Source organism: Saccopteryx leptura, chromosome 2 (genome assembly GCF_036850995.1).
Source record: "Saccopteryx leptura isolate mSacLep1 chromosome 2, mSacLep1_pri_phased_curated, whole genome shotgun sequence".
NCBI lineage: Eukaryota > Metazoa > Chordata > Mammalia > Chiroptera > Emballonuridae > Saccopteryx > Saccopteryx leptura.
In genome coordinates, this window is record NC_089504.1 from 281,941,389 (window position 1) to 281,958,234 (window position 16,846).

The window sequence follows — 16,846 nt, forward strand, 5'->3', positions numbered from 1 at the left end:
CCATTATCACATAAACAGAATCCTTAGAAGTCTTGGTTAATAAGTTTTGTTTTTTTACTGAGAAGGAAAACAATATATTGAAAAACTGTAAATCATATATGCTTAGTTATTTTTTTAAAAGTGTTTTTTTTAAACCCCTATTCTTCTTGAGTGCTGGGGTAGAGCTCTAGAGGGTCTTTTGTATTAATTAGTTCTTCCCTTCACATTCTAATATCTTTAAGAGCAATGAGCATACTTGTTATCCTTACCTCACTTAGAGTTATATTGGTATATCTGTTTTCCTCTTAACATCTGTGATATGCCTTTCAAAGTATAAAACAAAACAGAACAAACACTTAAAAAAATTTTTGGAATTTTAAGTCTGAATATCATGCCTCCAAAGAAGGGTTTGAACTACAGATGGGCAGCATGGAATTACTTAGTATTTGACAATCAGAAAGGCAGGATATCAGAAAGTAGGAAAATGGAACTTATAGGGGGTTGGAAAAGTGTCAAATTGAAATTTCTCAAATTCCATTTTTTCCCTAATAATCTTGGCCAGTGCCCTCAAATCTTTATACAACATAGATGGCTAATTACAGGGACTGCACAGAGGCATCATGATGTGTCTATGAGTATAATTCCAAATGCTATACCTCTTCCATTTGAATTCATCATTTGTCACATAAATCCTCTGCTTCCACCTGCATAACCCAGAATTGTCAATTTCTGGATTGTTTCTACAGAACTGGGTTAAGAACCTTCTTACCTAAAATAGTAGGTACCTCAGCATCAAGACCATCATGATGATGTCTTTTAATCTGCTGATGTGAAGTTTTACTTGTTTTCTGGCCCTTTGACTTGTACTGCCTGACTCTGGTGCCTGTGTGTTTCCTGGTTCTTAACTGCTGACTTGATTTTTAACTCACACACTTAATCTTGGCTCCTGATATGCATCTGATTCCTGACTTCTCATTTGGCTTCTAAACCCTCTTGGCTTTTCCAATTCCCAGACCTTTCCTGTAAGTCTTAGATTTATTTTATTTTTCTTCCTGGTTTCCTATCCTGGTTCTAGAATGTCTCATTAACACCAGTCCTGACCCAATGGAGATATTCAATAGCATTGAGTAGCCAGGACTGTGGACTGTTGATTTAATAAGAGGACTGTGAAAGGAATTGACAATCTGACATCATCTAGCATCTGGAATGATTCTCATGGTCTTTTTGATCATGGAGTTGCTTTTATATGTAATAAGCCAAAGAATACTTGAAAAGAAAAAATATTTTGTAATCAAGGGGCAATAATTTTCTTTTGGGTTGTTGAGTTAGTTATGCCTTATAAATTGTAACATAGTGTTCCAAATTTATATGAACACTATATGTGCTGTCCTGACACTGGGGCCAATCTTTCTCTCCAGAGAAAGCCAAACATGATGTTGGATATTTGACAGTGGGTTTATGGGTGATAATTTCTACTTTCTTATTTATTCTAAAAGGGAACAAACGTTAGTTTTCCAAAAAGTCATTTTCCCACATAGACTATATTTTTGAAGTAACTTTACCTATTTGAAATTCCAACTTAGCCCTGGCCGGTTGGCTCAGCAGCAGAGCATCGGCCTGGCGTGAAGGAGTCCCGGGTTCGATTCCTGGCCTGGGCACACAGGAGAAGCACCCGTCTGCTTCTCCACCCTTCCCCCTCTCCTTCCTCTCTGTCTCTCTCTTCCCCTCCCGCAGCCGAGGCTCCATTGGAGCAAAGATGGCCCAGGCGCTGGGGATGGCTCTGTGGCCTCTGTCTCAGGTGCTAGAATGGCTCTGGATACAACAAAGCGATACCCCAGAGGGGCAGAACATCGCCCCCTTGTGGGCATGCTGGGTGGATCCCGGTCGGGCGCATGCGGGAGTCTGTCTCTGACTGCCTCCTCGTTTCCAGCTTCAGAAAAATGAAAAAAAAAAAAAAAGAAATTCCAACTTATCTCAATAGGATATTGTTAAAAGGAGGAGAATTTCCCATCCAAGATAACTACCCCAAATCAAGACCTTTGGTTGGAAAAACAAAACTCAGTATCTGATCCCAGCAAAGCTCTATCTCTTAGTCTTGCAGGTTTGTTGAGAATAGATAACAATGGGTAATTTCTTGGGACATAAACCGAAATTAATTTCTCACCATTTGTTTTGTAATATATTGAAGCATTTGTAGATTAAGATAGGATGGGCTCTCAAATAGTAGTTCATTCAGATCATCATTCTTAAAAATTCTCATTGCTTTTATTTCTAAAATCATAACTTATTATGACAGATAAGTCCATGTGTTGGACAGATAAAATATATTATGCTCACTTTGTTAAAGATGGTGCTGCCCACATGGAAGCCCGTCTCCCAGGTGATGATATTAGTTGCCCTTATGCTTGGAATGGGCGTAATTATATTAATGTGTGTTGGGGGCGGGCTGTGGACAGGCAGGATCCTTGTAGCCTGGGGCTTGGTTTTAGGACTAAGTCTTTCCCACCCTTTTTTTTTTTTTATAATTTTTATTTATTTTATTTATTTATTTTTTTTTTACAGAGACAGAGAGAGTCAGAGAGAGGGATAGACAGGGACAGACAGACAGGAACAGAGAGATGAGAAGCATCAATCATTAGTTTTTCGTTGCGCCTTGTGACACCTTAGTTGTTCATTGATTGCTTTCTCATATATGCCTTGACCGCAGGCCTTCAGCAAACCGAGTAACCCCTTGCTTGAGCCAGCAACCTTGGGTCCAAGCTGGTGAGCTTTTGCTCAAACCAGATGAGCCCATGCTCAAGCTGGCAATCTCGAGGTCTCGAACCTGGGTCCTTCAGCATCCCAGTTCGATGCTCTATCCACTGTGCCACCGCCTGGTCAGGCTCCCACCCTTTTTGATGTGAGGTGGACTTTGTATCAGAGACTTCCCTATTTTGTATATTGGATTAAAGGGGTTTTGATTGGATTAAAGTGGGGCAGACTGGGGGCTTGCGTTCTGGGTTCCTGAGATTAACATTAGAGAGGAGAGCAGAGAAAGGCCATGTGGAGGAAACCAGGAGAAGCAGCCAAGATGATGGACTGCTGAGTGAGAAGTCAGTTTGTGCAGAGTTTGTGCAGGGAGAAGGAAGGAGATGGGGAATAGAGGTGAATAAGTCTGGTGAGCTAGAAACCTTTGATTCTAGGAAACTCGGATAAGTCAGTAGCTTAGTGAGCACTGAATGTGAGTGGGTTTTGAAGCCCAGTGTGTGTTTTTACTTGCCTGCTGAGTGCAAGCTAGGATTAAAGATGACGGCCCACCAGTTTTTGGCTCCGTTGTTTCTTTACCGACTGTCTGAATCCAATGTGAACCTGCATGGGCCAGTGGGCTGTGAACTGGCTTTACACCATGAGTTAATGTCATCTCATAGAGCTTATGATGTTTTAAGGCACATTGTCAACCACATTTCTAACCAAAAATTAAATAATTTTAGGTATAGCTCCTAAAGTAGTTGATTTTTCACAATGTCACACTTATACTTACACTGCTTTTTGAGCTGCAGAATTTGGTGGGGTTAGAAATGTTGACCTCAGAAAGGATTTGGGCTTGCTCGCCAATCTTATGATATATCAGTTGTTCTTTTCTGTCATCAACTTGGCATTAACTGGACCAACAACAGAGCAGTACTCCCAGTTTATGTTGAAATTCTCTGTTGTCCTTTGAAACCCTAAGAAAGGATATCCTCCCATTGTGTAGCTCAAGAAGCCTGATAAAAGCATTCTTTTTCTGGATATCTCTCTTACAGAGGGCATCTATCAATATAAGTGTTCTAGAGTTGTGTGAGTGGCAGTGCTGGATGGTGCAATAGAGGCCACAAACCCCGTCTTTGTGACAAGAAAACACATCCTATAGGAACAGAGGCAACGATAAGCAGGACAAATCTTAGACAGATGCAGCAAAAATTCAAAGGTCTATCACTGAAACAAAGAAGGTCATTGAGACCATAATAGGAACACAAAGATAAACCAAAGATAAACCCTGATAAACCAGTGCAGTAATAATTGAAAGTGTTTCTGGCTATGTGAAGGGTCTTGAAGGCCTGTAGTTGAGATAAAGCAGGTAATCAACATGTCAAGATAACTTTTTAGCAGTTCTGCCTTTGGGCTGAGATATGGAAACTTTCCTACTGTGATGAATGAAGCCTGCTAACATGAGGAAAGTTGGCCACAGAAGACAGCGGCAAAGTGGAACCTGCTTGGAACTGACAAGAGGGGCCATGTGTATCTGTAAATGGAACATCTGCCCCAGCAAAGGCAGACCCTGAACACAAACAACTTATATAGAGAAAGCCTCCAGATAGAACAGCAGGGTATTTCCCACCTTTCTCTGATCTTGTTGAGTAGTTCTTACAGAGAGATATTTTCAAAAAGCTGAAAAATGGTTTTAAGGCTTTAGTAAATGTTCACAGTATAGGCCAAACAGACACTGATTGACTGACCCCACAGTAATTGTGCATATAATCACCATCTCACTGAACCCACACAGATTATATACCACTCACCACATTATTAATAACACACTGATTCTACATTTCTCAGTGTCATACTAATTCACACTGGTAGCACATACCCTTCCTTTCCCATCTCAATAATTTCACATTCACTTTGCACTATGCTCAGTTGAAGTCACACAGCTTAGTTTACTGACTTCACACAGATTATGTATTGCCGTGAAAGCATTTGCTGTTTGCCCATTCAGTATCTATTTTACCATTATTTTTAGAAATAAAACCTGGTTTTACTTAAGGTGGTGCAGGTAAGAGACTATGTTTCCCAACCTTCCTTGCAGTTACATTTGGTTATGTAATTAAGTCTGGTTAGTGGGATTTAAACAAAAGTTGGGTGGGATTTCTGAGAAGGTTCCTTGAAAGAGGACAGAATGCTGGGATGAATTATTTTACCTTTAGTCTTTATATTTTTTTGCCCGCTGTTTTCAAAACAGATATGATAGTCAGATTTCATCAGTCATCTGATGACTGAGAATAGAAGTCACCTGATAAAAATGGTTTGTCCATAATTTAGAGGAAAATACCCATTATACATCCCAAAAGGCTGTATCTGAAAACAACAACATTAATTTCTTTGCCTTGCCTTACATCTTTCCCCCTAAAGAAGAAGGAAAACGCAAGATAGGAAGATTGCAACTGGAAAGCAGGAAGTGGAAAGATGGGCATATACTATACTGGGCTATGATGTAAATTGTGCCCCCTAAGGAAGTGCTAAAACAGGAAAAATGATCCAGAGATCTGGCTGCCTGTCATCGTGAAGAACAATTACACGAGACAAGGGCTGATGAGCAGGAAAGAGGTTTATTCAAGTGCCAGTCACCTAAGAAGATGGAAAGAGTCCTGTCCTCAAAAACTTATCCGAATTTTTTGGTGCAAACAAGGGTTTTTATAAGGAGGGAGAAAGAGGGGAATGAACAAGAAATAGAAGAAATGAATCAAAAAGAGGGGCTTGAGAATCCTTTGATCTCTGTGTATGTATTTGTGTGTATGCAGTGCAAACTAGCCAAGTGTGTTCAGGCAACTGATGGAAGGTCACAAAATCTCCCGGAGCTGGCATATCTGAAGGTCAGAGTCTGCTTCTTTGGTTGTTATGAGAACTGAAGCTAACAAGTAACTTATAAACTAGGGTTATTTTTCTTTGAAAGAGGTGCCCACACATTCCCACAGTCAGGCTGTGCTCTTGGCCTTGAATGAGAATCAGAACTGCAATCCTCAGCATGGTGGGAGTGAAGAGAAGGGGACTGAGGTAGAGTAATGTAGCTCCTGCTTATGTTCATTCTTCTTGCTCAGATGATAATCCTTGGTGTGCATCAGCCAGAGAGGAGCAGGCCTTTCAACTGTAATAAGAACTTGGTCAGAGGTGAAACACAGGGTTGATTATATACTTTTGATTTGTTACAGAATACAAAATTTTTTTTTGTATTTTTCTGAAGTTGGAAACTGGGAGGCAGTCAGACAGACTCCTGCATATGCCCAACTGGGATCTACCTGACATGCCCACCAGGGGGCAATGTTCTGCCTATCTGGGGCATTGCTCTGTTGCAACCAAAGCCATTCTAGCGCTTGAGGCAGAGGCCAAGGAGCCATCCTTAATGCCTGGGCCAACTTTGCTCCAATGGAGCCTTGGCTGTGGGAGGGGAAGAGAGAGACAGAGAGGAAGGAGAGGGGGAGCGGTGGAGAAGCAGATGGGCGCTTCTCCTGTGTGCCCTGGCCAGGGAATCGAAACTGGGACTCCTGCACGCCAGGCCGACACTCTACCACTAAGCCAACCGGCCAGGGCAGAATACATAATTTTGATCACTAAACTATTGTTATTAAATAATGGTTATAAGAGCAATAAACTGGATTTAATGTCCAGACCTGTGTTGAAATAGTACATGTAGCAACACATGTTTCTAGTCAATGCATCTTAAGAAGACTTTAAAAGAGCATTAAAAAGTCCACAGGAGCAATTGGAAAAGAAATGATAAAATGTACAAAATCAAGGTCGAAATAGTTACCAGCTTGTTTAAAAGTCCTAGAATGCTAGGCTGAAGCCTACCTATCCCTACCTTGCTTCCTTTAGATATTTGTACTAGTTTCATTTTTGGAAATTACAAAAAAATAACCACTAATAAAATGTCTCTTTATCAAAGGCTGCCTATGTGCCAGGTGCTATGTCAAACTCTTCAAATATATTAACCCATATTCACAGTAACTTTATGGAGTATTATCATACTCAATTTACAAATGAGTTTAAATTTTATGCTTACAATTTTGAGGAGGTACTAAAGAATTTATGCAGGAGGCTTCATGAGCTGATTTTTTTTTTTTTTAACAAGTAATGTGGCCTCCTTTAGAAATGACAACATTCAGGTGGAAGACTTGGACTTGGACTAAGGTTGACTGAAGCGAGGGAGATTAGATAGGAGACCACTGAAATTATCACAGAGGATAATGATAGTGATCAGAAGTTGAGTTTTGGTAGAGAGCATGGAGAGAAAACAGGACAGAGGGGAAAGAATTTCAGAAGGTACTGTCTTTAAGGTAGAGAAATGAAGGGAAAAAATTGGGATGATTATCAGCTTTCTGAGTATAGATAATGATTAAACATAATAGGCTTTATCAAAAGTTAATATAATTTAAGGAGCAAAGTTAAATCTTTCCCAGTACTCTCCACTTTTGAGCTGACATGGGGTAAGCTTATTTCCAACCCCATCACAACTTGGAATATAAAAAATTGAAGGAAAAAATAAAACATCTGGTCTTTCTCTGGTTAAATAAATTTTATCTTTGCTCTCACACTAAGAAAATCTATTTTCTACTTGAAGGAAATTTATTCCATCTTTTTTCTCCCTTCATTTAGAATTCAAGAAGATAAACTGAAAACCTGTGGAGATTTCTCAACCATTTTTCATAATATTAAAGAACATTTGATGCAGACAAAGAGGAATATTCAGTAGAAGTGTTTTCCTTCTAATATTTCAAGATCACAGTGGATCTACGTGAAGCCTAGGACCCAGGTTCTGGGAGAGAGTCAATCTAAGACCCTCAGGAAGCATTTGGTGTTGGTAGTGCATTCTGACAGTATAGATATCAGTATCAGTTATCTTTTGTTTTTACCTAGGTAACTGTTCCTCACTAAATTTTAGGGTACTGGTTCAAGTGTGTTTGAGGAGGCCTATAGAGCTAGGCTTCTTCCTTGACATGGACTCAATTCTTCAATGGCTGGTAATTATTTCTATAAAATATGTCTTTTAATTTGTCTCTACTTTCCCTCTCAGATCTATTTCTGATCTGAATAATAGGGTCTTTTTATTTATTGTGTTTTACATAGATTCTAGTGTTACCCTGAATGTATCCCCCCTCCCCCATATTCCCCTCAACATCTCCCTTGCCCTCCTCTCAATAGCACCCTCTCCCCTTCCCTTCAGGTTTATCCAATCCTATCATCCCCTTTCCCTCTGTCCTCTTCTCCTCTGGTCCCTTTGATCCCTCCTCTGTCTCAATTTCATTCCTCAGTTCACATTGCTCATTGGATTCCTCAAATGAGTGAGTTCATATGATATTTTTCTTTTTCTGCCTTGTTTATTTCACTTAACATAATAGTTTCCAGGTCCATCCACGTTGTCGCAAAAGGTAAGATTTCCTTCTTTTTCATGGCCCCATAGTATTCCATTGTATATATGTACCACAGCTTCTTAATCCACTCGTCCACTGATGGACACTTGGGTTGTTTCCAGATCTTTGCTATTGTGAACAATGCTGCCATAAACATGGGAGTGCATTTCTACTTTTGAATCAGAGATATGGTGTTCTTGGGATATATTCCTAAAAGTGGGATGTCTGGGTCAAAAGGCAGTTCCATTTTTAATTTTTTGAGGAATCTCCATACTGTTTTCCACAGTGGCTGCACCAGTCTACATTCCCACCACCAGTGCAGGAGGGTTCCCTTTTCTCCACATCCTCGCCAGCACCTATCGTGTGTTGTTTTGTTAATGTGTGCCATTCTGACTGGTATGAGGTGATTTCTCATTGTGGTTTTAATTTGCATTTCTCTTATGAATAGTGATGTTGAACATTTTTTCATCTGTCTATTGGCCATCTGTATGTCCTCTTTGGAGAAGTGGCTATTCATTTCTTTTGCCATTTTTGATTGGATTGTTTATCTCCCTGGTGTTGAGTTTTACAAGTTCTTTATAAATTTCGGTTATTAACCCCTTATCAGACATATTGTCGAATATGTTCTCCCATTGTGTAATTTGTCTTTTTATTCTGTTCATAGTGTCTTTAGCTGTGCAAAACCTTTTTAGTTTGATATAGTCCCATTTGTTCATCCTGTCCTTTATTTCACTTGTCCGTGGAGATAAATCAGCAAGTATATTATTGCGAGAGATGTTGAAGAGCTTACTGCCTATGTTTTCTTCTAAGATGCTTATGGTTTTATGGCTTACATTTAAGTCTTTTATCAATTTTGAGTTTATTTTTGTGAATGGTGTAAGTTGGTGATCTAGTTTCACTTTTTTTTGCAGGTAACTGTCCAATTTTCCCAACACCATTAGTTAAAGAGGCTGTCTTTACTTCATTCTATGCTCTTACCTCCTTTGTCAAATATCAATTGTCCATAAAGGTGTGGATTTATTTCTGGGTTCTCTGTTCTGTTTCATTGCTCTATATGCTTGTTCTTATGCTAGTTCCAAGCTGTTTGGAGTACAATGGCCTTGTAGTATAACTTGATATCAGGAAGTGTGATACCTCCCACTTTATTTTTCCTTTTCAAGATTGTTGAGGCTATTCATGTTCTCTTTTGGTTCCATATAAATTTTTGGAATGTGTGTTCTATATCTTTGAAGTATGTCATTGGTATTTTAATTGGTACTACATTGAATTTATAAATTGCTTTGGGTAGTATAGACATTTTAATGATGTTTATTCTTCCTATCCATGAACACAGTATATGCTTCCACTTGTTTGTATCTTCTTTGATTTCTTTTATCTGTGTTTTATAATTTTCTGAGTACAAGTCTTTAATCTGCTTGGTTAAATTTACTCCTAGGTACTTTATTTTTTTGTTGCAATAACAAAGGGGATTGTTTCCTTAATTTCTCTTTCTTTCAGCTCATTGTTGGTATATAAAAATGCCTCTGATTTCTGAGTATTAATTTTATATCCTGCCACCTTGCTGAATACATTTATCAGGTCCAATAGTTTTTTGACTGAGACTTTAGGGTTTTCTATATATAGCATCATATCATCTGCAAATAATGAATTTTACTTCTTTTCCAATTTGGATTCCTTTTATTTCTTCTTGTCTGATTGCTGTGGCTAAGACTTCCAGAACTATGTTAAATAAGAGTGGTGAAAGGGGTCACTCCTGCCTTGTTCCTGATCTTAAAAGGATTGCTTTTAATTTTTGCCCATTGAGTATGATGTTGGCTGTGGGTTTGTCATAGATGGCCTTTATCATGTTGAGTATCTTCCCTGTATTCCCACTTTGCTGAGAGTTTTGATCATAAATGGGTGCTGGATTTTATCAAATGCTTTTCCTGCATCTATTAAAATTATCATGTGGTTTTTCTCCTTCCTTTTTTTTATGGGATGAATCACATTGATTGATTTGCAAATATTGTACCAGCCTTGCCACCCCAGAATAAATCCTACTTCATCATGATGTATGATTTTTTTCATATATTGCTGAATCCAGTTTACTAATATTTTGTTGAGGATTTTAGCATCTAAATTCATCAGGGATATTGGCTTATAATTTTCTTTCTTTGTGTTGTCTTTACCTGGTTATGGAATCAGAATTATGCTTGCCTCATAAAAGGAGCTTGGAAGTTTTCCCTCCTCTTGAATTTTTTGAAATAGCTTGAGAAGGAAAGGAGTTAGTTCTTTGAATATTTGGTAGAATTCACCTGTGAAGCTATCTGGCCCAGGGCTTTTGTTTGTTGGGAGTTTTTTGATAACTGTTTTGATCTCATTTGTAGTAATTGGTCTGTTTAGGTTTTCTGGTTCTTTCAGATTGATTTTTGAAAGAGTATATGTTTCAAGGAATTTGTCCATTTTACCTAAGTTGTCTAATTTTTTGGCATACAGTTCTTCATAGTAGTTTCTTACAATCCTTTGTATTTGTTGTGTCAGTAGTTATTTCTCCATTCTCATTTCTAATATTATTTATTTGAGTCCTCTCTCTTTTTTTCTTGGTGAATCTGGTTAAAGGTCATCAATCTTCCTTACCTTTTCAAAGAACCAGTTTTTGGTTTCATTGATCCTCTATATTGTTTTTTTAGCCTCTATGTCATTTATTTCCACTCTGACCTTTATTAGTTCCTTCCTCTACTACCTCTGGGCTTTACTTGCTGTTCTTTTTCTAGTTCTTTAGATGCAGGGTTAAGTTATTTATTTGAGCTTTTTCTCACTTCTTAAGATATGCCTGTAATGCTATGAATTTCCCTCTCAGTATTGCTTTTGCTGTGGCCAATAAATTTTGAGTTGTATGCTCATTATTTGTTTCTAGGAATTTTTAAAATTTCTTCTCTGATCTCATTGTTAATCCATTTGTTATTTAATAACATGCTATTTAGTTTCCAAGTGTTTGAGTATTTTTCAGTTTTTCTGTTGTGGTTGATTTCTAGTTTCAGGCCATTGTGATCAGAGAAGATGCTTAATATGATTTCAATCTTCTTAAATTTGTTGAGACCACTTTTGTGCCCTAACATGTGGTCTATCCTAGAGAATGTACCATGAGCACTTGAAAAGAATGTATATTCTGCAGCTTTAGGGTGAAAGGTTCTAAAGATATCTATTAAATCCAGTTGATCTAGTGTGTCCTTTAAGTCTGCTGTTTCTTTGTTAATTTTCTTTCTTGAGGATCTATCTAGTAATGTTAGTGGGGTATTGAAATCCCCTACTACTATAGTATTGCTGTTGATCTCGCCTTTTATATCCATTAAAGTCTGCTTTATATATTTAGGTGCTCCTATATTAGGTGCATGGATATTTATAATGGTTATATCTTCCTGTTGGATTGTTCACATGCCCAGCTATAAGCCCTGGCCAGCCTCAGCCTTTATCCCACTCCGTGGGCAGGCCTGCACCTGTGTGCCATGCCAGGGCCTCAAGCCTCAGCACTGCAGGCAAGGCTGTGCACCTATGCCCAGCCATGAGTCTCTGCTGGTTCCCTGGCTTTTGCCTTGCCCCTGTGCGTGGGACTGCAGGTGGAACCACTCTTGCTCACCCAGCCCACAGCTGTAGGTCAGACCATTTTCTTGTGCCCCTTCTGCCCCACGGCCTCCCTCAACCTCCACCCCCATCGGGTGGGACTGAGCTCACACTGGGTCTCAGTTGTGGCCGGCCTGGCTTCCACCCTTGCTGAAGGGACCATGCTTCTGTGTCCTGCAGCCACCCGCCCTCCAGAGACCACTCAGCAATGTGGGTTGGGGTGATGCAGCTCAGACCTTTGCACTCAATACTGTATCCCTGATGGCTTCCTCTTTCTAAATGACTCTGCTCTGAGTGCAGCAGGAGAGCTTCTGTTTGGCTGGTGACCTGCTTTCCTTTGCTGGTATTGCTGGTTCTAGGAGAAATATTCACTTTAGATTTGGGGAGTTACTCAGCCCAGGGGTTAGGGTGGCTGTCCCTCAAAGGGTTTCTCCCTGTGTCTCCTAGATTACACTCTCTTCCTGCTACTCCAGTCCTCTCATCTCTTCCCATCCTCCAAAGTCCCAGGTGAGTGGTTATGAAAAAGGTTTTCTGCGTAGTCCCTTTAAGAAGAATCCTGTTTGTGAGAAATCTGTCTCTTTCTCACAAAGAACATCCTGGCTTGTTTTGCAGCTAAATACTGTCTGTACACCTCTTCTACACTCTGGGGCTGCAGGCTGGGGCTTTGTTCCTGGGGCCCAGGACCCTCCCCTCTTCGCTAAACTCACTTCCTGCCATGTGAGTCTCTCCAGGCTGTTGTTTGCTCTCGGCAGCTGGTCAGCCCTCTCCGCTTTTCCTACTAGTCTCAGTTGGCTTCTTCAGTGATCCTTGGTTAAAGAGTCTTCTTTTTTTTTTCTTTTAATAATTTTATTTTTTTAATGGGGCGGCATCAATAAATCAGGATACATATATTCAAAGATAACATGTCCAGGTTATCTTGTTGTTCAATTATGTTGCATACCCATCACCCAAAGTCAGATTGTCCTCTGTCACCTTCTATCTAGTTTTCTTTGTGCCCCTTCCCCTCCCCCTCCCCCTCTCCCTCTCCCTCTCACCCCTCCCCCTGTAACCACCACACAAAGAGTCTTCTTAGTTTAGTCCAAAGTTGGTTTTTCCCGATGATGGTTCTTAAAATTAAGTTGTAATCCACTTTAGTTCTGGGAGATAGAAGTTGGTACATCCGCCTACTCCATCGCCATCTTGCCCTGAATCATAGGTCTTAACATAACATATCTGTAGTTCCAAAGAAGAGGATCGACAAAGGTGATGACTCTGAGCAATTAGTCAACAGCTGGCCAGTGGTGTCCCCAGATTTCAAGGGCCATAACTCAGAAGATGAGAAACCCTTTACTGAAGGCCTTAGTCCAGCCTACTATCTTTCATAGTTAACTCATTACACCTATCTTTTCTTTACCCAACTCTTTCAGACCAGACCTTTTTCAATGACAAAACCAAACTCCACAGCTGTGGCTGAGTTCTTCTTTGAAGGTTTCTCCAGCTTTGGGTGGTAACACAAGCTTGTCTTCATTGTTATCTTTCTAACTTTGTATATGCTGACTCTCTCTGGCAATGCCATTATTATTATTATTATTATTCACCTGCATTGTCACATCCATACTCCCATGTACTTTTTCCTGAACATGTTGTCCATTTCTGAGACCTGCTATACTGTAGCTATCATCTCCCCATGCTTTCTGGCCTGATGAGTCCTCATCAGACCATTGCTATCCAAGGCTGTGCCAGTTAGCTTTTCTTCTATCTCATCTTTGGTAGCAACAACTGCTTCCTGCTCACAACAATGGGATATGATTGCTATATGGCCATCTATAAACCCCTACGGTACTCAGTTATCAAGACTAAAAAGGCTTGTGTGCAGTTTGTATCTGGATCACTGAGGATTGGTCTGGGCATGGCCATTGTCTAAGTAAAATCTGTGTTTTGCCTCTCTTCTGTGATGACTTTGTCATCTCTTACTTCTTCTGTGATGTGAAACCCCTGCTGAAGCTGGCTTGTACAGACACCATGGTCAATGAGATCATCAACTTTGTTGTCAGTGTCTGTGTCCTCGTTTTACTCATGAGCCTGGTCTTTATCTCTTATGTCCTTATTATCTCTACAGTCCTTAAGATTGCTTCAGCTGAGGGTCAGAAGAAGGCTTTTGTTACCTGTGCCTCCCACTTTACAGTGGTCATCATCCACTATGGCTGTGCCTCCATCATCTACCTTAAGCCTAAGTTACAGAGTTTACTAGGGCAGGACATACTCATCTCAGTGACCTACACTGTCATCACTGCCCTGCTGAACCCTGTTGTGTGCAGCCTGAGGAACAAGGAGGTCAGAGATGCTCTGTGTAGACCCATGGGGAGAAAACCTCTCTTCCCTTAATGGGGAAAAGTTGTGAAGACCTTTTATTTTATTTTATTTTATTTTATTTTATTTTATTTTATTTTATTTTATAAATATGTGTTAATTTTAATGCTGTTTTAATAACATCTTTAAATATGGGATCAAGAAGAATAGATTAAGCTTAATTGGGTGCTAAAACTGAAGTTTTTCATTTGAGCTAGTCATGGTTCTTTGTGTCTTCCTTCTGTGACTTCATGTACATTAATAATGTAGGAGAAAGTTTTACATGCCTGAGTCACTCATATCCATGTTCTTTTTAAAAAAGATTTTATTGTCATTTTAGAGAAGAGAAAAAGAGAGAGAGAGGGAGAGAAGGTGAGGAGAAGCAGAAAGCATCAATTCCCATATGTGCCTTGACCAAGAAAGCCCAGGGTTTCAAACTGGCAACCTCAGCATTCCAGGTCAATGCTTTATCCCTGCACCACCAAAGGTCAGGCTCCATGTTCTTTTTCACATACATGTACATAGCTATATATACCCTGAGAATATGTTGAGTTATACAACTCCATTGAGATGCAGAATACAGCAGAGTTCTAAAGAGCTAATAAACGAAGGGTTTAAAACAATCTTAGAAAGACTTTTTTTTGTATGGGTTATTAAGGGTGTAGGAGTGATCTGTGCAAACATCTTAATAGTTACGTGAGGAGACATGCCTGCATAGCCTTTCTCGTCGACATTAAAGTGTTTCTTGTAACCGGTTTTTGCCACTTGCTAATATCCCATCGCAGTCTGAGAAATTATCAAAAGAATGCGTGCACACTTTCCAAGTAACTGGAACTGCCCTAACTGGCCATTTCTGAAAATGAGTGCAAATGTGGGAAAGCAAAATGCCATCAGCTTCTGAAAACCCACAGGTGAGACATCCATAGTCCAGAGATACCAAGATGAGAAAACTCCAAAAGTGAAGTAAAACATGCTGAAAAGCCCATTGTTTTTCACACTTCCAATAGGAAGAGTGAAAAGAGTATTGAAGTTGGAAATGAAACTAGAAAAAATGACCCACAGGTCTCGTTGCCTGTTACCATGAAAACCAATGACATAATACAGGTACTGCTGCAAAGAAAAGAGTGCCCATATCTCTCAGAGCTGGCATATCTGAAAGTCAGACTCCTTCCTTTGGTTGTTACAAGAATTGAAGCTGGCAAGTAACTTATAACTTAGATTTTTGTTTCATGTAACAAGTGTAGACAGAGGTCCACAGTTAAGTGTCCTTTTAGGCCTTGAGCAGGGAAGAATCAGCACGGCAAGCTCCAGCAGAGTGGGAGTGAGGAGAGAGGTGGTAACATATTCTTCTTGCTTGGATGTTAACCTGTAATATGCTTCAGCAGAGGGGAACAGGTTTAACTATCATGAGAGCTTTCCCAGAGGTGAAAAAACACAATTGATTGATTATATACTATTGATTTGTTACAAAATGTGTAACTTTGATCACTAAATTGGTAATATTGAATCATGGTTACAAGAGCAACAAACTGGACTTAACATTTTATAGTAATCTTTTTATAAAAGTACTTTGTTAATACATTCTTATTTAACTCTATTTTATGGTTAATAAGACTAATATCAGAAAATAAGTAATATATACTTAGTTATAAAAAGAGCCAAGCAAAAGTAGAGGTTTTTTTTTTGTATGTGTGCATGAGAGAAAGATAAAGCTAGACTCTTTGAGATATTATTATACATGTAAGCACTTTAACTACAACTTCTAAAAATATTTGTTAATCAGCAGATATCTGAAGCTTGACTTGAAAAAATTTCCAGTAAGCCCTAAACCTTCAGAGGTTAATCTTCAGAAATTTCTTCTTAGATACTCCAGCTCTAAACCTGAGTTGAAATAAGCATTTTATTTGCGAGCATCACAGAAGGTAAAGCAGATGTTCTGATGCAAGGAAGAATTCTCTTTCTCTCATCCTTTTACTCTATTCTGGATTTCTGTATTGAGGATCAATCTTATATTGAGTTTCAAACACAGCTCTTATAGTCCCAAGAATCCAGCTGATACCCAGAGGTGACCCTGCAAAAGTCCTGCCGGGGGTGAGGATGACAGAGACGCAAAGACCTGACTCTGGGGACCAGGTTCAGTGGCGCAGATCCACTTTATCCAGGAGGTAAGCTAGCGTATATATGTGGGTTCAGCCAATAGGATATTACAGCATGTCCTTCATAGCCAATGGCTGAAAAGATCAGGGAGCTGCGTGGTTGACGCTAAGTCACTTCCTCATAGCTGGCGAGCTTCCTTCCTGGGTATGCCCAGGGGGCTTCTGGGACCTGGAGTATTCTCAGAGCATTGCATCAGCTGCAGCTGCTAGGAATGCACTCTGCGCTCCACCCACAACTTTCCCAAACCACACAGCTAGTTAACAGCAGCTTGTATTTCTAGGTTTGTGCTGTGTCTATGGACTTTATAATATAAATATAAAAGGGGGGGGTAAAAATGAATTGTAATATTCAAGAACCCCAAAACTTCTTTAGAAGATGTATCTCAAGTTGTTCAAGTCTAGACTTTCTATCCATGCTAACTATCTTTCAATTCTTAAGTCTGGGTCATTTGGCCTCAAACCAAATAAAAGAGCAAGTAACTTGCTCTCAATTGATGTGTAGCTATGTATACAGCACAGTAAAACAACAGATTGTTAACAGATATTCTGTAAGACTGTCATTCCAAGGTTCCTGTAATATACCTCCTATCTTTCTTTAAGAGCAGGGAAAGTGATAAGGAGGACTCCTATAGAAAATTT

General features: G+C 39.5%; 1 long non-coding RNA gene and 1 pseudogene across 1 annotated transcript in view; one reads left to right on the plus strand and one right to left on the minus strand.

Annotated features, from left to right (window-relative positions):
- The window catches only part of LOC136390922 (uncharacterized), a 219,888-nt gene that overhangs the window by 187,413 nt on the left and 15,629 nt on the right, over positions 1 to 16,846 (minus strand). The window lies entirely within an intron of this gene.
- On the plus strand, positions 13,145 to 14,087 carry LOC136393995 (olfactory receptor 10J3-like; annotated as a pseudogene).